This window comes from Procambarus clarkii, chromosome 42 (genome assembly GCF_040958095.1).
Source record: "Procambarus clarkii isolate CNS0578487 chromosome 42, FALCON_Pclarkii_2.0, whole genome shotgun sequence".
NCBI classification, from domain to species: Eukaryota; Metazoa; Arthropoda; class Malacostraca; order Decapoda; family Cambaridae; genus Procambarus; species Procambarus clarkii.
Genome location: NC_091191.1, coordinates 35,421,418 through 35,434,330, shown reverse-complemented (window position 1 = coordinate 35,434,330; position 12,913 = coordinate 35,421,418). Strand labels below are relative to the sequence as shown.

Sequence of the window (12,913 nt, the reverse complement as noted above, 5' to 3'; positions counted from 1 at the left end):
CACCCAGATAGTCCCTCATCCTCATATAGTCCCCTTTCCTGTAGTCAGCTCTCCTTTCCCAGATCTCTTGTCCCATGGTCATAAGTTTGAATTCCATCATGTAGTCAAAGACTAGGACACAATGGTCACTGGCCCCTAGAGGTATTTCATGCTCTAAATTCTCGATATCTTCTACGTTCTGGGTGAAAATCAGGTCTAATAGGCTCGGTGCATCTCCTCCTCTTTCCCTTGTGTCTTCCTTCACATGTTGTGTCAGGAAATTCCTGTCTATAACATCTACTAATTTTGCTCCCCACGTTTCGTCCCCTCCATGGGGATTCCTTGATTCCCAATTTATCTCTCCATGATTTAGGTCCCCCATGATCAGCAGCTTCGCTCTCATTCTGTGGGCTAGTGTTGCTGCCTTCTGCAGTTCATCTATACATGCTTTGTTGTTGTCATCATACTCCTGCCTGGGTCTTCTACTGTTTGGTGGGGGATTGTAGATTGTAGATTGTAGATGTGTGTGTGTGTGTGTGTGTGTGTGTGTGTGTGTGTGTGTGTGTGTGTGTGTGTGTGTAGGTGTGTTCTCACCTAGTTGTGTTTGCGGGGGTTGAGCTCTGGCTCTTTGGTCCCGCCTCTCAACCGTCAATCAACAGGTGTACAGATTCCTGAGCCTATTGGGCTCTATCATATCAACACTTGAAACTGTGTATGGAGTCAGCCTCCACCACATCACCTCCTAATGCATTCCATTTGTCAACCACTCTGACACTAAAAAAGTTCTTTCTAATATCTCTGTGGCTCATTTGGGCACTCAGTTTCCACCTGTGTCCCCTTGTGTTAAATAAACTGTCTTTGTCTACCCTATCAATTCCCTTCAGAATCTTGAATGTTGTGATCATGTCCCCCCTAACTCTTCTGTCTTCCAGCGAAGTGAGGTTTAATTCCCGTAGTCTCTCCTCGTAGCTCATACCTCTCAGCTCGGGTACTAGTCTGGTGGCAAACCTTTGAACATTTCCCAGTTTAGTCTTATCCTTGACTAGATATGGACTCCATGCTGGGGCTCCATACTCCAGGATTGGCCTGACATATGTGGTATACAAAGTTCTGAATGATTCTTTACACAAGTTTCTGAATGCCGTTCGTATGTTGGCCAGCCTGGCATATGCCGCTGATGTTATCCGCTTGATATGTGCTGCAGGAGACAGGTCTGGCGTGATATCAACCCCTAAGTCTTTTTCCTTCTCTGACACCTGAAAATTTTCCTCTCCCAGATGATACCTTGTATCTGGCCTCCTGCTCCCTTCACCTATCTTCATTACATTACATTTGGTTGGGTTAAACTCTAACAACCATTTGTTCGACCATTCCTTCAGCTTGTCTAGGTCTTCTTGAAGCCTCAAACAGTCCTCTTCTGTTTTAATCCTTCTCATAATTTTAGCATCGTCCGCAAACATTGAGAGAAATGAATTGATACCCTCTGAGAGATCATTTACATATATCAGAAACAAGATAGGACCGAGTACAGAGCCCTGTGGGACTCCACTGGTGACTTCACACCAATCGGACGCCTCACCCCTCACCGTAACTCTCTGCTTCCTATTGCTTAGATACTCCCTTATCCACTGGAGCACCTTACCAGCTACACCTGCCTGTCTCTCCAGCTTATGTACCAGCCTCTTATGCGGTACTGTGTCAAAGGCTTTGCGACAATCCAAGAAAATGCAGTCCGCCCAGCCCTCTCTTTCTTGCTTAATCTGTGTCACCTGATCGTAGAATTCTATCAAGCCTGTAAGGCAAGATTTACCCTCCCTGAACCCATGTTGGCGATTTGTCACGAAGTCCCTTCTCTCCAGATGTGTTACCAGGTTTTTTCTCACGATCTTCTCCATCACCTTGCATGGTATACAAGTCAAGGATACTGGTCTGTAGTTCAGTGCCTCTTGCCTGTCACCCTTTTTGTATATTGGGACCACATTCGCCGTCTTCCATATTTCTGGTAGGTCTCCCGTCTCCAGTGACTTACTATACACTATGGAGAGTGGCAAGCAAAGTGCCTCTGCACACTCTTTCAGTATCCATGGTGAGATCCCATCTGGACCAACAGCCTTTCTATCATCCAGATCCAGCAGGTGTCTCTTGACCTCCTCTCGTAATTTCGAACTCTTCCAAGGCCGCCTGGTTTACCTCCCTTTCCCCTAGCACAGTGACCTTACCTTGTTCTATTGTGAAGACCTGGAACCTCTTGTTCAGTTCTTCATACACCTCTCTGTCATTCTCTGTATACCTGTCCTCGCCTGTTCGAAGTTTCAATACCTGTTCTTTCACTGTTGTTTTCCTTCTGATGTGACTGTGGAGTAGCTTTGGTTCGGTCTTGGCTTTGTTTGCTATATCATTTTCAAAACTTTTCTCTGCTTCTCTTCTCACCCTGACGTTCTCATTCCTGGTTCTCTGGTATCTCTCTCTCTGCTTTCTGGTGTTCTGTTATTCCGGAAGTTCCTCCACGCCCTTTTGTTCAGTTTCTTCGCTTCCATACATGCCCTATTATACCATGGATTCTTCTGTTGCTTCTCGGATTTTTCCCTTTGAGCCGGGATGAACCTGTTTACTGCTTCCTGACACTTTTGGGTAACATAGTCCATCATACCCTGTACAGACTTATCTCTGAGGTCTGTGTCCCAAGGTATTTCACTTAGGAAACTTCTCATCTGTTCATAATTCCCCTTGCGGTATGCCAGCCTTTTGATTCCTAGTTCTTTTTTGGGGGAGATAAGTCCTAGCTCTACCAGGTACTCAAAGTTCAATACACTGTGGTCACTCATTCCCAAGGGCGCTTCCATCTTAACTTCCCTTATATCCCACTCATTTAGGGCAAATATCAAATCAAGCATTGCTGGTTCATCTTCTCCTCTCATTCTTGTTGGTTCTTTGATGTGCTGGCTTAGAAAGTTTCTTGTTGCCACGTCCAGCAGCTTAGCTCTCCATGTTTCTGGTCCTCCATGCGGGTCTCTGTTCTTCCAATCTATCTTCCCATGGTTGAAGTCTCTCATAATTAGTAGTCCAGGTTCATTCCTGCTAGCAACAGAAGCTGCTCTCTCTATTATGTTAATGGTGGCCATGTTGTTTCTATCATATTCCTGTCTAGGTCTTCTGTCATTTGGTGGTGGATTATATATGACTACGACTATAATTTTTTTCCCTCCATTTGTTACGGTACCTGCTATGTAGTCACTGAAACATTCACAGCCCTGAATATCAATCTCCTCAAAATCCCAGCATTTTCTTACCAGCAGATCTACACCACCCCCACCTCTTCCTTCCCTCTCTTTCCTCATAACATAATAGTCCTGTGGGAACACTGCGTTTGTTATCGTTTTCGTGATCTTTGTTTCTGTGAGGGCTATTACGTCTTTGTTTTCCTCTAGTACCTGTTCTCCAAGCTCATTTGCTTTATTTATAATTCCATCTATGTTAGTGTACATCACTTTGAGGTTCACTTTCTTCTGTCCCTTCTCAAATCGCCTCCTTGGTGAGTGTTCTGCTGGTGGGGGAGGCTGTTCCATGGGTGTGAGGACCTGTGAGGTGGATAACAGGGTCTCAGAGGATACTGGGATGAGGGGTGGGGGATCCAGTGAAGGGGGAGGGACAGGGAGGGTATGGGGTGAAAGGGGAGGGAGGACGAGAAGGAAAGGGGGGTAGGGAGGACTCGGGAGGAGGGGAGGGGGAGAAGGGTGGGGATTGGGTGTGGGGGGAGGGAGATTTAGCTGAATATTTGAGTGGGGGCAGGGAGGGTTTGGGGTAGGGTTTTCTATGGGGAGGGGAGGGGTTTTCTATGCAGAGGGTGGCGGGGTTGTCCTCCCTTCTGGTGTTACTGGGTAGCTGGTTGTGGGTTCCCCCCTCGCCTCTGGGGGTGTTGTGTTGGGAGCTCTGACTTCCTGGTTTTCCCCTCTCGCCCTGCGCCTCTTCCTTGCTTCTGCCGCCACGGCTCTCTCCTCCCTTGTCATGTCTCTCTAGAGGAATACATTTTTTAATTTTCCCACATTTTTCAGGGAGCTCTTCCTTGATAGGATCTTCTCCTTTGTGCTCTCGTTTGCAAACACTGTCTTTATCATTCGGTCTCAGTCTTTGTTGTACCAACCTAGCCTGAAAACTTGTCATTCCACTCTGTCCTATTAGAGCCTTCCTGTTCTTTAATACCCACAGCAACCACTGATCTGTTCCTTTCCAGCAGTTGGCTAGTGGAGTGTGCCGCCTCCTGTGAGGTGGCTGCTTTCATGGCCACCTCCATCACTGCAGTCATTACTTCAGATTTATTTTGTTTTAGTATTTCTGCAAATGTTGCTTTTATTGTGGCATTCTCATTCAAAAAAACTATTACCACTTTCTCCCTGGATGGTTTTCTGATTCTCAGCCTCGATACCATTCTCTTTGAGGGCTCTAATCTCCTCCTTTGCTGCTGTCAGCTCTCTTTTCAGGTTGCTTATTTCATTCTTCATTTCCTGCATCATTTCTTGCATCTCACTCTTGATGTCCTCCAGAAACTGGGCAAACATCTCCTTCATTTTGTCACCTTGGCTCTTCCCTGTTCCCTTGGTACCTCTGGCTGCCATGCTTGACCCTGTTTCTATAGTTGTGCCGTGATAGGATTTGTCAGGAGGGCAGAGCGGGATGGGGGAGGGAGAGAGAGAGAGAGAGAGGATGTGTGTGTGTGTGTGTGTGTGTGTGTGTGTGTGTAAAGTGGCAGGCAATATGGCCTATGCCGTCGTATCTGCCGCAGGCCAGGAAGAAAGCCTGCAAGACACAAATAATTCCTCATCATCAAGACGAAGGTAGCCATGGCCCACTGTCCAGCATAACGAGAACCACAACCGTAGAGACTTAATGATTGCAAGAAGCATCCACATGGGGTCAACATCTTGCCCCTGTAAAGGTGGTAAGCAACAAGTGCCTCTACTTTGGTTAACACCAATCACCAGAATAACAGAACCAAAGGGAGCAGTGCTGTTGCAGTGAAGAATACTCACAAAAGTAGCAAATGCCGAGGTTGTGCAGTGTTAAAGCTTCGTTACCATAAGCATTAGGTTCATGGGGTACAAGTGAACTTAAGTTCTTGAATGAATGGCAAAGAAATAAGAACGACCGCTTTTCTGTTCTAGTGCCTTAACATTGCTATCAGCACGAAAACGTTTCTCTTGGCACACATCTGAGAAGCAGGAGAAATCTTCCATTTGCCCTATTAGTCAAGTATATTAGCAAAAAGTAATTTTGTATATAATCCAACTCTTCCATTAAAATCAATTAATTTTGGAAAACTACAAGGTGTCTATATGGCACATTTTATTGAGGTTCTCAACATCTTCAGAGGCAGAGGACATACAGATTCAAAGAAGATAGTTGGACTTCGTAAATACCATGTGAGATGACAACAAAAAGTGCTCATGTACACATGCACCAGTTCATTTGAAGGTTGAAGAAACCGGACAAGAGTGTTGAAACTCAACCCATCGCAAACCTCTTCTAGGTGAGTATAGAAGCGCACGCAACAAATGAGGGGAAGAGAGTAGATAGCGTGCGCCTCGCAGGGATGCGCTGCACCCCACGTCCATCCTCATTAAAATGAGAGAGGCATCTGAAAAACGCCTCCTTGACATTGTCGCGGCTCCCATGTTCTATTATGCCTGGAATATAACTAGGAGCGTCCTCACCTCACCCATGAGAGTGAGGTTCCAGTCTCTCATGGCACCATCTCCGTCTCATACATGAGGCATCCTGGCTCTCATGCCAACAGATACTCCCCTCATATGAGGCTTATTGGCTCTACGGTCAGTCTCATTTCTGAGATTCGCCCGTGTCTCTCATCACCTCTGGTGTCTCACATATAACATTACCTGCTTTCATTATGTCATAAACGTCTTAGATACAGCGTTTCATCGTTCTCATTATATCCAGGACGTCAGAAATAGCGTTACTGCTCTCAGTATATCTTGAACGTTACATACACAGTACTTCCCCTCTCTCAGTATATCTCTTACCTCTCACATACTGTCCCCTCTCTCAGTATACCCGGAACGTCACACATACAATGTTTTCCAGCTCAAAATATATCGAGAAAGGTGTATGGCATACCATTTATTTCAGGATAGACCAGGCATGACCAGTTGACCGAGTAGAATGATATGGAATATTGCAATGAGCGGACAATATTTTTATGGAGAAAGTTTGCGTCACAAATTATTTAAAGCAAATTGAACCAATAATTTCATTCCTGCATTTAGCTCCTGTTTCTTGTCTTATTAAAAAAGAACATCGTAAAATTTTTAAACATACTTAAATTCAAGAAAATTCTTTTCAGTTCATGATCACCAATATTTATAATATTGTAAACTATGTAAACCTTGAGATACTTGACGCTTTATCCTCAGATCTGGTGTTCATCTTTTCAGGTGTTCGTTTGATTCTTGGAGAATACCTCACGAAGCATAATAGACAGATAGATAGAGAGAGAGATAGATAGATAGAGGTATAGATAGAAAGATAGATAGATAGATAGATAGATAGATAGATAGATAGATAGATAGATAGATAGATAGATAGATAGATAGATAGATAGATAGATAGATAGATAGATGTGTTGATTGATAGATAAATGGCTGGATATAAAGAAAGATGGATAGAAAGCTAGATGGATAGATAGATAGATGGATGGATAGATGGATGGATAGATGAATATTTGGATGAATACAAAGATAGATGGATAGATAAAGGGATAGAGAGATGAATAATTATATGGATAAATATATTGTTGGCTAGAAGGATAAATAGATAGACAGATAGCTGAATAGACAGATGAATGGATAGATGGAAACATAGAAGGATAGGTAGATAGATGAATATATATATATATGGATAGATAGACAAATTGATAGCTGGGAGAGAGAGAGACAATCAGACTGACCCTGGTAACGCACATTACACACTCCTCTCCTCCGCTTCCAGTTTTAAATGCGAACAATTCAGCTCCATGAGAAAACAAATGAAAATTCTTCAGAAGCAAACATAAAAGGAAGATTGCGACCAGAAACACCTAAATAAAATACCATCAACAACATTGTAATGTTGTACAGTTGTCATTATAATGTTGTACCACTGTCATTGTAATGGTAATGGACAATGTATTGTCCCGTATAATGTTTCCTCACTTATATAATAAAATAGGACAAAAAGCCACACTTATGTATAAGTGAATTTTATATAAAGATTTCCACCAAGTCTCTCGCACTCTCCTGAGTACTTTGTCAAGGTCTGAATGAGTGATTAGGACGATAATTACATCTCAACGATTAATGCCAGCGACATGAAATTATAATTATTATCATTATTATCATACTATTATTATTTTTATTATTACAATAAACTAAAAATAATAACCTAAACTAAACAGTATATATATATATATATATATATATATATATATATATATATATATATATATATATATATATATATATATATATATATATATATATATATATATATATATATATATATATATATATATATTATATATATATATATATATTATATATATATATATATATATATATATATATATATATATTCGTGAGAACAAGGAGATAGTTGTCAGGAGAGGTGACAAGTCGCCAATATATGTCATTCTTAAAAAAGACGAATATCTGGCGAAAATGAACATCATACTCTCTGACCAAACTAAGTTCCAAAGGGTAACGAAGGACACTACAGCCGAATTAAAAGCAAAGGTCAACAAACTGATCGAAACTGTGAACGCCAAGAAATCCGGACTCCACCTGCCAAAGATCATTGGGGAATATAAACCTGGATATGCGTATGGAAATGTCAAGACACACAAGCCTGGAAACCCACTTCGGCCAATCATTAGCCAGATACCCACACCCACGTACAGACTGGCGAAGCGAATCAACCGCCTGCTGACTCCTTATGTTCCTTGTGCCTTTAGCCTGAAGTCTCCAAAGGAATTTGTTGACTTACTGCGGGGCACACGGGCCACAGGGATAAGAGCCTCGTTGGACGTAGAATCGCTGTTTACCAACGTACCTGTGGACGAGACAATCGGGATGATAGCCGACAGAGTGTATCGTGATCCAGCCTGTACTCCTCTTGACATACCAGAAAACATTCTGAGGAAACTACTCCAAGCTTGTTCTAAAGAGGCACCCTTCTTGAGCCCGGATGGGCACATGTATAAGCAAGTAGATGGGGTCGCCATGGGTTCTCCCCTAGGTGTCCTGTTTGCAAACTTCTACGTGGGTACCATCGAGCAAAAAGTCTTAGTCGACATGAACTTGAAACCGGCCATATACTGCAGGTATGTTGACATTTTTACACAGGTACCTGATGTCAGACATCTGCAGGAGCTGAAGGAGGCATTTGAGCAGAGTTCCGTGCTGCGTTTCACTTACGAGATGGAAAAGGATGGGAAGCTGCCCTTTGTAGATGTAACAGTCATGGAAAAGAGCGGAGGTTTCCACACTGCAGTCTACACTAAGGAAACGAACATAGGAATGTGCCTAAATGCCAACAGCGACTGCCCAGACAGGTACAAGAGGAGTGTTGTTAACGCATATGTCGACCGTGCTCTCAGCCACAGCTCAGAATGGAAGCAAGTCGACGAAGAACTCTGTAGGGTAAGGCAGGTCCTAGTCAACAACGGCCTCTCCAATGGTTTCGTCAAAGACATCATAAGAAGGAAAGTGAAACGCCATGCAACCTCTGAAGAGACAACTAACACAACACCTATACCCCCTATTAGACTATTTTACAGGAACTTCTTTTCCACAGCTCATAAAACGGAGGAAAGGGTCCTGAAAGATATTGTTAATAGAAACGTTATCCCTACAGACAAAAATCAGAGGATACAACTGACGATTTACTATAAAACCAGAAAAAACGGCCAGCCTACTCATGAGAAACTCTCCAGACACAAAACAGAACGCTTTAAAAGAGACTAACGTCGTCTATGCCTTCAAATGCCCTCTTGGGGACTGTAAGCTCCAAAAAACCCAGTATATAGGCAAAACAACAACATCTCTTTCTAGGCGTTTAACGATGCATAAGCAACAGGGCTCCATTAAGGAACATATAATCTCTTCCCACAACCAAACCATCGCCTGAGAAATCCTAGTAAACAACACAGAAATCATTGATAGATACAGCGATAGCAGGCGGCTTGACGTTTGCGAGGCACTACACATCAAGAAGTCAACACCAGCATTCAACAATATATATATATATATGTCGTACCAAGTAGCCAGAACGCACTTCTCAGCCTACTATGCAAGGCCAAATTTGCCTAATAAGCTAAGTTTTCATGAATTAATTGTTTTTCGACTACCTAACCTACCTAACCTAACCTAACCTAACTTTTTCGGCTACCTAACCGAACCTAACCTATAAAGATAGGTTAGGTTAGGTTAGGTAGGGTTGGTTAGGTTTGGTCATATATCTACGTTAATTTTAACTCCAATAAAAAAAATTTACCTCATATATAATGAAATGGGTAGCTTTATCATTTCATAAGAAAAAAAATAGAGAAAATATAATAATTCAGGAAAACTTGGCTTATTAAGCAAATCTGGCCTTGCATAGTAGGCAGAGAAGTGCGTTCTGGCTACTAGGTACGACATATATATATATATATATATATATATATATATATATATATATATATATATATATATATATATATATATATATATATATATATATATATATATATATTATATATATATATATATATATATATATATATATATATATACATATATATATATATATATATATATATATATATATATATATATATATATATATATATATATATATATATATATATATATATATATATATATTAGTATATTTTGGTAGCAGTCTTTCCTGTAGACATATATTATTAAATATGACCGAAAAAGTGAGATTAATAATTCTAACACGAATTTTCTCAATCTTTCGTACATTACGCTTCACTGTTGGAGGTAAATCAAAAATCAATTCTCCAAAATTCATTTTTATTTCTAGTCTGACGCGACACGGGCGCGTTTCGTAAAACTTATTACATTTTCAAAGACTTTAGTTCACAAATACACAACTGATTAGAACTTACGTATCTCCGATTTTATATCTACATTTGAGTGAGGTGGGAGGGGTGATGTGGCATTAACACAAGACAGAACAAGAGGGGATATTAATAGGGTATTAAAAGTATCAACACAAGACAGAACACAAACAATGGGTATTGAATAGAAGTGTTTGTAGAAAGCCTATTGGTCCATATTTCTTGATGCTTCTATATTGGAGCGGAGTCTTGAGGTCGGTAGAATATAGTTGTGCAATAATTGGCTGTTGATTGCTGGTGTTGACTTCTTGATGTGTAGTGCCTCGCAAACGTCAAGCCGCCTGCTATCGCTGTATCTATCGATGATTTCTGTGTTGTTTACTAGGATTTCTCTGGCGATGGTTTGGTTGTGGGAAGAGATTATATGTTCCTTAATGGAGCCCTGTTGCTTATGCATCGTTAAACGCCTAGAAAGAGATGTTGTCGTCTTGCCTATATACTGGGTTTTTTGGAGCTTACAGTCCCCAAGTGGGCATTTGAAGGCATAGACGACGTTAGTCTCTTTTAAAGCGTTCTGTTTTGTGTCTGGAGAGTTTCTCATGAGTATGAATTTTGGAGAATTGATTTTTGATTTACCTCCAACAGTGAAGCGTAATGTACGAAAGATTGAGAAAATTCGTGTTAGAATTATTAATCTTACTTTTTCGGTCATATTTAATAATATATATATATATATATATATATATATATATATATATATATATATATATATATATATATATATATATATATATATATATATATATATATAGACATATGTCGTACCTAGTAGCCAGAACGCACTTCTCAGCCTACTATGCAAGGCTCAATTTGCCTAATAAGCCAAGTTTTCATGAATTAATTGTTTTTCGACTACCTAACCTACCTAACCTAACCTAACTTTTTCGGCTACCTAACCTAACCTAACCTACAAGGATAGGTTAGGTTAGGTTAGGTAGGGTTGGTTAGGTTCGGTCATATATCTACGTTAATTTTAACTCCAATAAAAAAAAATTGACCTCATACACAATGAAATGGGTAGCTTTATCACTTCATAAGAAAAAAATTAGATAAAATATATTAATTCAGGAAAACTTGGCTTATTAGGCAAATCGGGCCTTGCATAGTAGGCCGAGAAGTGCATTCTGGCTAGTAGGTACGACATATATATATATATATATATATATATATATATATATATATATATATATATATATATATATATATATATATATATATGTCGTACCTAGTAGCCAGAACGCACTTCTCGGCCAACTATGCAAGGCCCGGTTTGCCTAATAGGCCGATTGAATTTCTTTATTTTCTATAAGTTGTTTCTAATTAGTTTATTTGAATTATTATTATTATATTATATTAGGAACAAAAATTATTGACTTAGTTGTGTTAGTTTAGGTTAGGTTAAGATAGGTTAGGTTAGGTTAGGTAGGGTTTGTTAGGTTCTGTCATATATCTACGTTAGTTTTAACTCAAATTTAAAAAAATAAAATCATTCATAATGAAATGAATAGCTTTATCATTTCATAAGAAGAAAAAAATGAAAAAAATATATAAATGCTGGAAAACTTCGCCTATTAGGCCAATCGGGCCTTGCATATTAGGCCGAGTACTGCGTTCTGGCTACTAGGTACAACATATATACATATATGTTGTATATATATATATATATATATATATATATATATATATATATATATATATATATATATATATATATATATATATATATATATACATATATATATATATATATATATATATATATATATATATATATATATATATATATATATATATATATATATATATATATATATATATATATATATATATATATATATTAGTATATTTTGGTAGTAGTCTATCTTGAAAACATATATTATTAAATATGAACGAAAAGTAAGATTAATAATTCTAACACGAATTTTCTCAATATTTTTTATGCTTCTTTTCACTGTCGATGGTAATTGAAAAATCAATACTCCAAAATTCATTTTTGTTTCTAGTCTGACACGACACTTAAACGCTTTTCGTAATAACTTATTACATTTTCAAAGACTTAAGTTTACACACACACAACAATAACTTGCAACACTAAACAGAGTTCTACTATGCTATAATTTAAACGGCATTTCATTTTATATACCTGCATTTGGGTGAGGTGATATGTTACAAGAGTTTTGGATGAGGTGAAAACAAACTTTCAACACAAGACAGAACACGAAACAATGGGTATAATATTGGGGTAAATTAAAGGGAAGAATGAAAGTAACTGCAAAGGGCCTATTGGCCCATATTTCCTGATGCTTCTATATTGGTGCGGAGTCTTGAAGTGGGTAGAATATAGTTGTGCATTAATTGGCAGTTGATTGCTGGTGTTGAATTCTTGATGTGTAGTGCCTCGCAGATATCAAGCCGCCTGCTATCGCTGTATCTATCGATGATTTCTGTGTTTTTTGTTAAGACTTCTCTGGTGATGGTCTGGTTGTGGGAAGAGATTATATGTTCCTTAATGGAGCCCTGTTGTTTATGCATCGTTAATCGCCTGGAAAGAGATGTTGTTGTCTTGCCTATATACTGAATTCTTTGAGGCTTACAGTCCCCAAGTGGGCATTTAAAGGCATAGACGACATTGGTCTCTTTTAAAGCGTTCTGCTTTGTGTCTGGAGAGTTTCACATGTGTAGGTTGGCCGTTTTCTTGGTTTTATAGTAAATCGTCAATTGTATCTTCTGATTTTTGTCTGTAGGGATAACGTTCCTATT

At 39.3% G+C, this 12,913-nt stretch overlaps 1 protein-coding gene across 1 annotated transcript in view; it reads left to right on the top strand.

The window, feature by feature from the left end:
• Window positions 1-12,913, top strand: part of LOC138373532 (putative neural-cadherin 2) — a 172,221-nt gene that overhangs the window by 100,802 nt on the left and 58,506 nt on the right. The window lies entirely within an intron of this gene.